The 14055-nt window shown below is 51.2% G+C and overlaps 3 non-coding genes across 3 annotated transcripts; 1 reads left to right on the top strand and 2 right to left on the bottom strand.

The window, feature by feature from the left end:
- The first annotated feature begins 3196 nt into the window (after window positions 1–3196).
- TRNAK-CUU (transfer RNA lysine (anticodon CUU)) lies at window positions 3197–3269 on the top strand. The gene has a single exon. It is a non-coding gene; the product is annotated as a tRNA-Lys (tRNA).
- A 6855-nt stretch (window positions 3270–10124) lies between these two features.
- On the bottom strand, window positions 10125–10197 carry TRNAR-CCU (transfer RNA arginine (anticodon CCU)). Its single transcript has one exon. It is a non-coding gene; the product is annotated as a tRNA-Arg (tRNA).
- Window positions 10198–12249: 2052 nt separating this feature from the next.
- TRNAR-CCG (transfer RNA arginine (anticodon CCG)) lies at window positions 12250–12322 on the bottom strand. Its single transcript has one exon. It is a non-coding gene; the product is annotated as a tRNA-Arg (tRNA).
- Window positions 12323–14055: the final 1733 nt, after the last annotated feature.

Genomic DNA, 14055 nt, shown 5'->3' with positions numbered 1-14055 from the left:
GAGCTCCAGACTCGCGTCCCAGTGCAGACAGCAGCTGGGAAGGGGCACCGGCGAGGGGGTTTAGGTAGGGAGCAAAAGGATGAAGGAAGTTGAGGAAACTCAGGGAGCCCTCAGGGGACACTCCCCGCCCCGCGTTGCCGTTGTCACTGCTGTGACCTGGGTCACGGCCCCTCCGTGTCCACTGAGCACACCCAGACACCAGACTTAAGTGTCCAGGCCCGATCTGGCCACTCGAGTCCAAGTGGGATCTGGGTCCGCCACCCCCTGGGCCTGCCACATGATCCATCCTCACAGGCCCCGACCCCACACCAGCTCTGCCAGGGATTCCGTTTCTGCCATAAAATAACCAGAAAAAGCAAACTGGGCTCCTCGGGGATTTGAAGCCAAAGTGAGGGTAAGAACTCCTCCACAGGGAACTTCCTCTGCAGTTCGCACTTCCTGTTCACTGGACAAATCCCCAGCTGGAGGCAGGCCCTAGACTGAGGGCATGGGTAGAGGGGAGCAGACGCCGCCGGGTGCCAAAGGGGGTTAAGGCAGGCCTGAGGGAGGGACACCACTGACACAGAAGAGGACTTTGCAGAGGAACTAACCTGCTGGCGGAGGCAGTAGTGCTTTCCCCTCAAGGAAAGGAGAGTCTTAAAAGGCTCTGGCTATAGGAGAAGAAAGTGCTGGCCAGGGAGCTTGGTTACCCCGGTTGACCCCCACCAGGCCTCAGGGGTGGGAGAGGCCTCCCTAGAAATCCAAGTGGGGCCCGGGGTTCTGTGCAGGAAACCCACTCACTCGGGGACTTGAGAGTCAGGAGGCATGAAAGGGGCACCCAGCATTCACGACCCTGGGCTTAACTGGAGAAACCCAAGCGTTTAGGTCAGAGAAGAGGCCCACCAGCCCCCTGCCCCCTCTGCATGTTCTGGGAAGATCTGGCTCTTCAGCAGCTCACCTGGCAGGGGCTCTGTGCCATAATCCCCTGGGCCTGGGATCAGGAAGCTCTTCCCAGACTGGGGGACCTGAAATTTCAACCAAAGCCTCAGTCCCTGCCCATGTCACTTCTTTTCTGTATTCTGATTCTTTGATGTCTGGAGCCTTGAGGACTCTGGAGGGAATGCCCCTCCCAAGGTTGGCCAATTCTAGGAGATAGTAAACAATTCCTCTGCCAGCAGGCATTTCAGATACAAACAAACCAATCCAGAGTCCACAACCACCTGTTTTATCAGACTCTTACACTCTGGGCCACAACCCATCTGCCAGAATCACCTCAAGGCTGGGAAACAGACAACTAGGGACAGCACCTATGCCCCAGAGCCCACTGAAATTATTCAAACTAACCCATTTAAACCTGTTTTCCCTGCCTCACCTGTTTCACCTTTCGTGAAACCACAATAAAGCCTCTTTTGACCACATTTTCTTCTCATTCCTTCCGCCTCCTGACTGACTCTGGTGCTTCCCCTGTGCCCCCCTCCCGCCACGTGGAGGCGTGCCCCCTACTCTTGGAAACTGTGAATAACAAGCCATCTTCTCAATGGCTGGATCTGTTGGCCTCAGAGAATAATAATAAAACCTATGTAAACATTGCCGTTCTTCCAACTTGGAGAAGAGACCCCGTGTCTAGAGCACCGCCCTCTGGACACCTGTGGAGACCCCAGGTCCTTCGCGGTCCCCATGCTCAGTCTCCGATGCGGTTTCCTTCCTTCCCTTGGTCGTGGAAGGCCCTTTTGGCAGCCCCTCAAGTAGGAAAAAGACGTTGAAACGTGGGCTTGTCCGGAATTTGAATTTATGACCCAAAGCAAAAATACACGCCCAGACCAAGTTACATCGTCACCCCAGGTCCAGTGACCGTCTGGCACACAGACCTGGTCTCCCGCGAGCGGAGACAGAAGTGTTTGCCCCCCACCCCCACCCTTCGGGCTCCTTCCCCCAGCGCCAGGCCTCCAGGCCAGTCCCGGAGCCCCGAGGACGAAGCATCCGGCCTGGAAACACCCGCCCCAAGCGGAGCGATGGCCACTTGGCAGCACGGAACTGGGCGCAGCCCGATCGGATCGCGGCAGGCAGGGACCAAGATCCTCTCGCTCAGGACTCCGTAGAGCTCCGGAGTCTTCAGCCCGAAAACTGGGGATGTCTGAAAAAAAGAGAGTGGGGCTCATCCAGAATTTGCACCCGTGACTTCTCACAAACAAAGCGAGAATCACACCCCTAGACCAACGAGCCGGCACCTGAAGAGCTCCTGACGTCGATCTTTGGAGGCCTGAGACCGCGGCTCCGCCCTCCGCTCCTGGGCCGAGTTCCGGCAGCCGGGCCCCGCAGGGACTTGAGCCGGAGGAGGTTTCGGTTTCGATTCCAGAAGGAGAAGAGTTGCTGCGCTGCCGGAACTTCACGGAGAGGGGGCTCCCGCACACTAGGGCCCCAGAGCCGCAGAGCCAGACTCCCCCAGGCCACGAGGGCCACCCAGTCTCCAACAGCTAGAGGAGGGGACAGGTGACCAGGAGGAGGAGGGAGTCCCTGTGGCCCGGGGGAGTGTGAAAGTCTCCCAGGCCAGAAATTTCACCCAATATGGGACACAAATCCAGGACCTTGAGAGTGAGACTCTGCCACCTCCCAACCGGCCAGCCCGGGTGAGCCTCGAGCATCTCGGGGTCCCTCTTGGCCTGAGCTCGGCCCCAGAAAACCCTCACAGTTCTGGAACCCTGATGTAGGGGTCAAAACTGGGGTTGGTGCTCGTTTCTTCCTGAACAGCGCTGCCCCGCTAGCAAGGAGTCCAGCATCCACCTGGAAAGGAAGGCCTCCCTGGCTTGTCCCCGAGGCGAGGCCATGGAGCCTTCCTGATTTGCTTCAGGCTACTCGTCCAAAGGAGGGTGAGAGTTTGATGATGAGAAATCGTCCCTGATTGGAACCCAACACCTCCCACACCCTAAGCGAGGATCACACCGCGATCCTTACTAGTCTCTAGTGATACCCAACCTCGTGCCCTTGCCCCCGACTTTCCAGCTCCCGGGAACTGCTGGGACTACACAGACCCACGGCCGGACAGCAGACAGGAACTTGTTGGGGCTCTTGTCCTCTGCTGAAAGGACCCGAGAATTCAGCACTCCAGTGCCCGGGATGCAGTGTGCACAGGATCCAGGGTTTGTCCCAACCATTTTTAGGACAGTAAAGTTCTGAAGAAATCCAACTAGTTTGTGAGGAGCATTTTTTTCCTACCCTTGCCTGGCTAGCTCAGTTGGTAGAGCATGAGACTCTTAATCTCAGGGTTGCGGGTTCGAGCCCCACGTTAGGTATAAGTTTTGCCCTCAGGGCTTGGCTTCACAGGCTAAGCAGAGATGATATTACAGAAGTGACCAGATCCATATAAACTAAGCCTCTTCCAAAGGAGGATCTGTTGCTGGTCCAGGGAGGCCGGCATGTGGCCGCCAACCTCGAATCTCACTGGAGCAACTTGCTTTTGTCTCATTATTATTTTATTATATACGTTTTGGATTTTAAAAGTTGAAACTCCACAGTTCCAGATACAGCACACAGAGTGGATCAGGAGCCCCCTCTGAGAGGTTCCTTTTCTAAGAACTTTCTTGAAATTCCCGCGATTGGGGCAAGCGCTTATCAGGCCAAGAATTATCGCCCAAAGTAGGACTCGAACCCATTCAGTCTCAGTTCTACACGCGGAACGAGAGCGACAATAGGAGACTTGGAAATGGATTTTCAGCTAACTCTGGCCCTAAGCAGGGACCTACGTGATGCTCCATGTGTATCCGGGGGTGTTCCCCACCCAGGACCCTCGCCTCCCCCAACCCTGTGTGTCCCCACCTGCATTTGCTGCAGCTTTCCTCCCTCCTGAGACAGATATGGGGCAGGGAAGGGAGCCCCTCATCTGGCCGTTATTCCTGTCCCCAGCCCCTCTCCCCTTTCTAAAGTAGAAAGAAAGTTGGAAATTGTGGGCTACTCCAAGTAGAGGTTGGGTGTCCCTCGCCTCAAGAGGCAGCAGTGAGGGAAATGTGAGTTCCTTTCTTGGGGTGGGGTAGGGGAGCCAGAAGGGTTAGCAACACCAGCCCTGAGGCTCTTATGATGTCGGGTCATCTGGGTATCCAGGTTTCCAAGGTGGGGGCCAGCGGGGGGCAAGAGAGGGCTTGGCAGTGGGGAGGTGACTGCCAGGTTGTGTCCCTCTTGGTGCCTGGATTGGGGCACCCTACTCGTCCAAAAGAGAGAGAGACTATATTCATCAGAGTTCTGTTGTAGTCTGTTTTTCTGGAGAACTGAGAGAGAGAGAGAGAGAGAAAGAGAGCAAGAGGAAGGAGAAAGTGAGGGAGAGATTGTGATTGATTGTAAAAATTGGCTCACACACACGATTGTGGGGATCCCAAAGTGAAATGTGCAGGGTGGGGATTCCATCAAGAGTCCATGTTGCAGACTGGAGTCAGAAGGCAGTCAAAGGCAAAATTCTTTCCTCTTGGGGGTAATCTTAGTCTTCTCTCTTAAGACCTTCAACTGATTGGGAGAAGCCCACCCGCATTATGGTAAGATAATTTGATTTACTCAACTCTACTGATTTAAATGTTAGTCACATCTAAAAAATAACTTCACAGCAACATCTAGACTGGTGTTTGACCAAACATCTGGGCACCATAGCCAGGCCAAATTCACACAAAAAATTACCCATCACAGGGTCCTGTCAAAGTGCTGGGCTGGGACTTTCCTGGTAGCGCAGTGGTTAAGAATCTGCCTGCCAATGCAGGGGACACGGGTTCGAGCCCTGGTCCGGGAAGATCTCACATGCCGCGGAGCAACTAAGCCCGTGTGCCACAACTACTGAGCCTGCGCTTTAGAGCCCGTGAGCCACAACTACTGAGCCCGCGTGCGACAACTACTGAGCCCGCGTGCGACAGCTACCGAAGCCCCTAGAGCCCGTGCTCCGCAACAAGAGAAGCCACTGAAATGAGAAGCCTTCTCACCACAAGGAAGAGTAGCCCCCGCTCGCCACAACTAGAGAAACCCGCGCACAGCATCGAAGACCCAACACACCCAAAATAAATAAATAAAAATTAAAAAAAAAAAAGTGCTGGGCTTCCTTCCAGACTTGTGGTTGCCAAGGGGGAGGAGGGTAGGGAAGGGATCGATTGGGAGTTTGAGGTTAGCCAATGCAAACTATTATATATAGACTGGATAAACAACAAGGTCCTACTGTATAGCACAGGGAACTATATTCAATAGTCTGTGATAAACCATAATGGAAAAGAATTTTTAAAAGAATGTGTATATATATATATGTATGTATGTATAACTGAATCACTTTGCTGTACAGCAGAAACTAACACAACATTGTAAATCAACTATACTTCAATTTTTTAAAAAGTGCTGGGCTTCCTTCTTAATAATAGGAGAGACAAGGTACAAAAGCTTACCTTCTACTTTGGATATGTCCCAGTAGGCACCAGACCAGAAAAGAGTACCTCCCAAGCTTCTCAGAGATGCTGGTGCATCCCCTCAACCATGCAAGTCTTATTGCCTCGGTGAATAGCATTTCCTGCAGGCACTGCCAAGATCCATAGTCAGCTGGTGGGTCTTGTTCCATTGCAGCATGCCCTAGAGCCATGCTGGCGCACCAGTATCTCTGTCCCTTCTGATTCCTTCCTTCACAGTTTGCCATGGCATTTCTGGCAATTCTACTTCATTTAACGTAGGCCATTGCTTTTTCCATCCTTCCAAGAGCCATGCCAGCTGAGTATCACAACCAGTTTGAGGAACCATGCCAGACGTTAAGTTCTGTGTCATGGAAGAGTGTCCCATATGATAATCTCTCCTTTTTCCAGCTTTTTATTCTCCTCACCCAGATCCAGGACCGTCAGGATCCACTCCGAGCAGACTCTCCAGGTCACTGCTGACACGTCATCCAGATCCTACAGAAGCAGTCCCAGTACTTTCCCAGTTGAGTCATGCTGGGATGTGACCCTAGTATTTGGTATGGTGGCCTGGAGGGGAAGTTGGAGCAGGTCTGAAGTGACCAAATGTTTTGTAAAATACCTGCCTCATTCGAGGTTCCTCCTAGTCTCCAGGCAAGGGGGTGGAGGCCTGGGCCCCCACAGCAGGCCCCGAGAGTTCAAGGCTCTCAGTGCAGCTACTCAGATATATCCATTCCAAGTTTGATGGCCCTGAGCATTCAAGGTTCTCAATGCAGCTACCCAGATATCCCCATTGCAAGTTTGAGGGTCCCATTTCTTCCCTATCAGCACCCTGACATTGGTCCAGGAAATTTGCTGAGGCTGAGAATTCAAGTCTGCCTCAAGGCCTGCTCCTGAGCCTGGCCTTCAGCTTTATCCGCCTTCAGCTGTAGGAGACGTATGTTGCTTTCAGTGCTGCCAGAGCAGCCTCTGATGTTCACACTGCTTTGAATTGGTGATTAGTCCAGCGGAGCCTGTCATTCTCAGGTTTCAATGCATTAAAGACATTGAAACATTTTTGTTTCAATGCATCAACACAATTCCACAATGCTTACAATGATCATACTTCCACCGTATCTCCAAAATGCCAGAGACATGGGGTGAGCTCCCTCCCATACAGCCATCCCAGTTCAACAGGGACAAAAGGCTTAATAATTGCATGGCTCCAGCATACCCGGGTCTCTCAGAAGTCTACCTACCACTAGTGATGTTCTCCTTGGTGCCAAGCAGCCAGAAGGTGATTCAACCTTGGAATCTTGTAACCAAGCAGGACCCTATGGGGCCTTCCAGGGACAGATCCCCCCATGTCCTCCACCTGCCTCTCATCTGTAGAAAACTTTAGCCTCCTAGGCCTTCCCCAAGTTCCAAAGAATAAATTTAATCAGAGAAGTGAGAAAATGCAGAAAGAAAGGAAAACAGTCAAGCAAGACAGTAGTTTAGCCATTAAAGTCAAGCACCTTTAGCTCCTCCTCAAGGGCTGTAGATAATATTCTGAGCTGTTTTGCAGAGCCTGAAACCCTCACCAGGTGGAAGAAGTTAACTGTAGATTGCCCAAAAGCACGTAGACCCCAGACCGGTTGGAACCAGAAGGTTGATGATGTTGACTCCTGATTACCTCACCACCAACCAATCAGAAGAATGTCCATGAGCTGATCACACACCCCACAACCCCCATCCCTCACCTTGTCTTTAAAAACCTTTCCCTGAAAGCCATCTGGGGAGTTTGGGCCTTTTGAGCGCTAGCTTACTGGTCTCCTTGCACGGTGCCTTCAATAAACGCTGCACTTTCCTTCACCACCCCCCGGTGTCAGTAGATTGGCTTTATTGCACAAAGCTGAGCAGACCCAAGTTTGGTTCGGTAACAGTCTCATTGTTAGAGTCTGTTTCCAACTACTTTAGGACAAGTTTCCAGGGATTTTTGTGTAATCAGTTCATGAAGGGAACACTCTGAGGAGGCATCTGTAAGGAAGCGGGGGAAGCAGGATAGACCCGTGGGCCAGTATTTAAACTTTTATACCTCACCTTCAAACTCACCCTCTAGACCCCGCTTAGTGACACAGTAAGTCCTCTACATACGAACAAGTTCCATTCCGAGAGCACGTTCATAAGTCCAATTTGTTCCTAAGTCCAACAAAGTTAACCTAGGTACCCAACTAATACAAACGGCTATATAGTACTGTACTGTAATAGGTTTATAATACTTTTCGCACAAATAATACATAAAAAACACAAAATAAAGAAAACATTTTTAATCTTACAGTACAGTACCTTGAAAAGTACAGTAGTACCACCCTCATCATGGCTCATGAGAGACACCTGCGTAAGCTGACTGAGATTCCCCTCCTCAGGCGTCTGGGGACGCCAGTCCCAAGGGACCCTCATCTGAGCTCAGCTGAGCTGCTCCTCTTTTCCAGAGGTTGGTTTTTAAGCTCCACAATTTATCTCCAAGCTTCTAACTTTTAATAATCCCAACCTCTTCCCGTGGTCCTCCAGCCCCATGGGTGGTAGCTGCCTTCTCACGGTTCCCCTTCTGCCTTCTCAACTGCCTCATTAACAATGCTTTTTACACAGTTACCAGTTTTCATTAGTCTTACAATAATAAATAGGTTTTCTTACCCTCCCCCAGCTTTACTGAGGTATAATTGACAAATAAAACTCATATATATTGAAGGTGTATAACGTGAGGATTTGATATATCTATACCTTGTGAAATGATTACCACAATCAAGGTAATTAACACACCCATCACTTCACAAAGTTACCTTCTGTGTGTGCGTGTGTGTTGAGAATACTTAAGATCTACTCTTAGCAATTTGAAGTTTACAATACGGTATTATTAACTATAATCACCATGCTGTACATTAGATCCCCACAACTTATTCGTCTTATAATTAAAAGCTTGTATCCTTGTACCAACCTCTCCCCATTACCCCCACCCCCCAAACGGATGGGTTTTTTGACTGCTGCGTGGACTCTGGTTTGGTAATGAATTTGGGCTTGAGCTCCTTGCCAATGGGAAATGGGATACTGGTGACTCGTGGCATGCAAGGGCATCGTTATCAAGCCGCCTATCACCTGGTTGATTATGATGAAGTGCCGACTGAAGCAAGTGCCCTGGGGGACCACTTGGCTGCTGCACTTGACTCTTATGGCAGTAAAGGTGACTACAAGGACTGTGGCATGGAAAGGATTCTCCTGGGTGCATCTGTTTGCTTAAAGAAAGAAAATGACAAGATCAGGCCTTTAAATTTTCAGCCTAAGTCATGTTCAGAGATCCAGGGATGTTTTCTGGCAGCCATAAAATAATCGTATAGCTGCAGGGCTGACATTGCTGAAAATCAAACACATAATCGAATGAAGTATGTTGCGGAATGACAATGTAAGTTGAGTTCATAGCCTTGGGAGATCTTTCATGTGGAAGAAACAGCATTGATTATGAAGGAGTGGAGCCGAAGCCTGGGGACATCTAGGTAGGCTCAGACCTAGTTGAGAATCTTGAACCCCTGAGTCATTTGGAGCCTCCCTTGCCAGTGAAAGCAGCCTGTCCTCTGATATCTGAGAAGAGTAGCCTTCCTGTGTTTGAATATCCTATAATAATCTCACCTGGAGCATGACAGGTGAGACAGGGGATGACAGTTCTCCTCAAAGCCCACACCAGCCAGCCTTGTTACCCCCTAACACTGGTTGCCCTATAACTACAATCAGATCAGCACGCTGTAGGAGAAGGACAAAGGCTGGCGTGAGAGGAAATCATTCATATGCCAAAAGAATTGCAAATTTTGCTCATTTATGCCAGCAGAGAACTAGGGAACGTGTGTGGGAATGGACCCAAGGATGTTAGAATAAGGAGGATGGGATATGATTTTTGCAACTGGTGACATTATTGCTCTGGGTGCAGTTCCCAGCAAGCCTGTATCTAACGTGTTATCTTGTGCAGCTGAATGTGGCTCTGCCACTTTTCTTAGTTGGTTGGCTAAGCATGGAACTCAATGGTGGCCTATGTTTAAGAAGATTAAGATTCAAGAATGTTCCTGGCATCATGTAGAGAAAGGAATCCAAAGACTCTGTGAGACAGAAATGCTGGAATGGGTCTATCATATATGAAAAGCACACCCACCACCCTACTGAGAGGGCCCCAGGGACATTCTCTTCAATAAGGCATTGAGAAACATTGGTGAGGGAAGCACCAGCAGCCTTGGATAGCTCTGTGGTCGCTGTTCTCTGCAGGCCACATATGATGGTGGGAGATGCTGCACTGAGATGAGGTCCCTGGTTTGAGTAGGGATGATGGGACCTCAGGTGCTTGGGAAAGCAGAAGTAAGGCCAGAGCTGGAGGAACAGAAGAGTCCCATCCATGGTTTTTAAAAGTAAAAGATAACTACGTGTATATATGACAAAGCCTCAGCGGCCACCTCCTCTTTGGGCATGTGGTAAAGGAGGCTTCTGATTTTACTCCACCATGTCCTGCAGTTTGGGAGATTTTTACCTTGAAGATGAAGGCATGGATTTAAAAAAGAGAAAACTTTATTATGGACGAAATCTGAAAACACGCACATCTTTATCAGAAAAGTAAGCCTTGCCCAACTTCGCTTTAGGGTGGCATCTGGCTAAACCCCAGGGTCCCTTAATTTCCCACTAGGGTAAGTAGACAGCTGGCTTCATTTCATTTTTCCTCCAGCAGAAAGTTCAAAATACTACCCCCTCTACCCCGGGTGGGACTCGAACCCACAATCCCTGGCTTAGGAGGCCAATGCCTTATCCATTAGGCCACCGGGGCTGATGACAGACACTCTGCAACAGTCTTAAACCAGTCTTTCTGTCACCTCCCCGCGGTTCCTACACATTACACACAGCCTCCCGGCTCCAGCTCGGCGGGTCCTTGGTCCCCTCGACGTCCGTGTTCGGCGGGTGCATCCTCTTAGATCACGCCGTTTCCCGAGCAGCCTGGGGCTCGGGAGAGATCGCGCACACGCGGATGGAGCTGAGGTACGATCCTCGCTTAGGATGTAGGAAGTCTGCGGATCAAGTCCCGGATGAGCCCTTTCCCCGTCTTTTTAGGAGAATCCGAGTCCTGGGATAATTAACATCAAAAAGGCGTTCGCTATGCAAAATGTGGGAGCGGAAGGGAGAGAGGGAACAGCCGGGCGCTTGGGAAAAGTGTCGGTCCCTATCTTCATCTTCCTCCCTACGTTGCCCCTTAGACCAAAAGTGCTTCCTGGTCCCAAGTCTGTGCAGTTTTTAGCAGAGCCCAATGGCCTTAGGTCTTTGTCCTAAGGATGCTCCGTAATGGCTCTGTATCTGCCCGGCCAGCTCAGTTGGTAGAGCGTGAAACTGTAGTATCAGAGGACCCAGCGTTTACTTTCCCACCAGAAGATGGTTATTCTTTGCCATCTCTAAAGTATTTGTCTTACTGTGGCTACCAGAGGCGGGGTGGAGGGAGGCGTGGGGGGAATTAGTTGAGGGTAGTCAAAAGGTACAAACTTCCAGTTATAAGTAAGTACTAGAGCTGTAGTGTTCAACGTGATAAAGAGAATTAACATTGCTGTACGTTATAAGAGTTAATTCTAAGAGTTAAGACAGTAAATCCTATGAGTTCTCATCACAGGTTGATGGATGGTCACTAAACCTGTGATAACCATTTCATGATGTATGTAAGTCGAATCATTATGCTGTACACCTTAAACTTATACAGTGCTGTATGTCAATTATATCTCAATAAAAGTAGGGAAAATAATAAAAATGTTTATCTTAATGAAGTTTCTCTTTTTATTTATAAGTCCTTAGTAAACCACTGAGACACCACAGAAACGATAAAGTGGTGACACTCCTCATGACCCCAAGGTCACCTGTGCCCACTGTAGGGGTACACGCTCAGCTGCCATTCCCCCAGCGTTTTCCCTGGTGGGAGGAGGTCCCATCACTTTGGTCATTCCGCTTAGCCAGAATCCCTTGGTAAGAACTCGGTTCCGCAGGTAGAGTCTTTTTTTCCAGGTAAAATGATGACTCAATCCTGGGCATATTCTTTACATTAAATTTTTAAAAATACATTCACACTAATCATTTAAGGGTATACTCTCATTGCAAGAAATCGAAATAATCTATTAATTTCTTTTTACATTTTTTATTGAGGTAAAATATACGCGTAAGGTTAAATTTGCAATTTTAACCTTTTTTTTTTTTGGTATGCGGACCTCTCATCGCTGTGGCCTCTCCCGTTGCGGAGCACAGGCTCAGAGGCCATGGCTCACGGGCCCAGCCGCTCTGCGGCTTGTGGGATCTTCGCGGACCGGGGCAAGAATCCGTGTGCTCTGCATCGGTAGGCGGATTCTCAACCACTGCGCCACCAGGGAAGCCCCATTTTAACCATTTTTAACTGTACAATTTACTGGCATCAGTTACATTTACAATATTGTTCGAGCATCATTACTATCTATTTCCAAAACTTCTTCATCACTATAATCTATTATATTTTTAAATGCCCCTGTCCACTGACCCCTTGGGGGTGACCTACCCGTGCAAAAGTTAAACCCCTCATCTGTCGCAGTTCTCGTCTTTTCAACTATATTCATGCAGCCAGTCCCGTGTGGGCTCCCGGCACTCATGGCCGGTGGACTTCAGAGTCAGCATTCCGCCTGGATCTGAGCACTATAGGTCCTCACAGCGCCCTCGGGGTCTCCCAGGCGTCCCGAGCTACGAAGCTGCAGGTGCAGAGTTATGTCCGAGTGGCTTGAGGTCGAGCGGCTGACACAGCCCGAGGATCGTAGGCCCGCGTAGGGAGCAGTCTGGAGAAAGGGAAAATTTTACTGAGTAGAAAAAGGAACCCTTGCAACGACCACGAAGGGACTCGAACCCTCAATCTTCTGATCCGGAATCAGACGCCTTATCCATTAGGCCACGCGGCCTTGCCGCTAAATCTTTTGCAGCTTTTCTCATAAAGCTTTCTCGGGCGCCTGCTCAGTATACCCTAATGCGCATGCTCACACTGGCACGGAGCCCCGCCCCTCGGGCTCGGTGTGAGCGGGGCTCCAAGCTGTGCGACTGAGCACTACTGAGCACAGCCCAAGTGAGGGTTCGAGCCTGGGTGAGGCTGCCCAAGCCCCTCCTGTCCCGAGAGGCTCCTGATCTCTTCTCCCACGTGCCCCCGGCCCACGGTGGGTCAGGAGTTGCCCTCTGCTCCCCCAGCCCCTTTGCTTCCCCTATCACAGCACCGCTAAACCTGTCATGCTCTGTTCCAGTCTTGTGGCCCCAGACTGGACTCTGACTGCTGTATAGGCAGAGGCCCTGTCCGTGGCCCCAGCGTGGTGTGCAGGTGGGATGCGCGTGCTGGGAGGATGGTGTGGACCCCGCGCTGCCCTTTCCCAGGACATCCAGCTCAGCCTAGCCCATGTTGGGTTTCTTAGAGCCGGAGGCTGCCCTGGCGCCTCCCCTGCTCCCCCTCCTCACCCGGTGGGCCCAGCCTCTGAAGTGCCAGTCACTCCGCATACATTATCCCACTTAGTGTCACAGCTCCCTGCGTGCAGGCCCTATTCACGTGTACAACGATCATCATGTTTATTCCATGGCGCTGAGCCTCCCGTGCTATCGTGCCGTTTTTAGATGAGGAAACCGAGGAGCGGATGGGGTCAGGGGTGGCGTTGGTGTGTGGCCACCCACGGTCAGCACCCCCTTGGTAGCCGCGGGCTCAGTCAGGCCTGCAGGCAGAGCCAGCGCCTCAACAACCTGCGGATCTCCAGACAGGCCTTGCGGCGCTCATCACACTCGGGACCCAGCACGTCTACCCAGCACGTCTAGCTTGCACACCTGCCGACTGACCTGTGCTGACCACACCCAGCCTGTGCCCAGGACTGCCAGGTCCCCCAGCACCCAGCCTGGCACCCAGTGTATTGTAAGTCCTAAAGTTTCAAGTGTTGCCTTCACATCTTTTGGTCTCACAGGCCCCGTTGGTTTCCCCTGCTCTTGTCAGCTGTACCCCCCAACCCAGCAGGGAAGGCCCCCCCATCCCACTGGTTCCCTCACCAGCCAGACCAGCCACACTCCACCCCAGTTCTCATCCTGAGGGGCTTCAGTTCCCTGCCAGCCTGTGAAATTATTCAAACTAGTACCCCACCGCGTTACTACAAAGTCTGCATCTACAGCCCCTGCTGGTTCCCTCTGCTCCCCAGGGAAACACTGAGTGGCCTGAATGGCCTGAGGTGTCCTCCTCCCCCAGCTGTGAGTATATGTGGTTAATAACTGCTGTCCGTCTCACTGTCCAGGGCCGGGTGTTGTGTGTTCAACCATCTCATACTATTGAGGGTGGGGTATCCCTCCCTCTGCAATGGGGTGAATAGGAGGTGACCAGAACACCAGGGCTGAGAAGAAGGATGAATCCAGCTCCTCTCCCCAGGCAACCCCCCACCCCCAACTCACCTCAGTCATCAGCTCCAGGAGGTCTCCCCTGGGGTCAGCTCTGAGGACCTCCACCAGCGTCTGGATAAAGTCTGAGCCCTTCTCATCCCGAAAGGCTACACAGCCCAGGCCAGGGGACCAGGGCCAGAGTGTCACACTCAGGCCCCTGCCAGCTGCCTTCCAATCCCCAGGGGCCTATTGCTGGTGGAAGTGGGGGCAAGCACACAGGACCCCAGCAGTCAGGCAA

Source organism: Physeter macrocephalus, chromosome 14 (assembly GCF_002837175.3).
Source record: "Physeter macrocephalus isolate SW-GA chromosome 14, ASM283717v5, whole genome shotgun sequence".
In the NCBI taxonomy this organism is placed as follows: Eukaryota; Metazoa; Chordata; class Mammalia; order Artiodactyla; family Physeteridae; genus Physeter; species Physeter macrocephalus.
The sequence above is the reverse complement of the archived record's forward strand: the minus strand, read 5'-3'. Positions and strand labels throughout refer to the sequence as shown.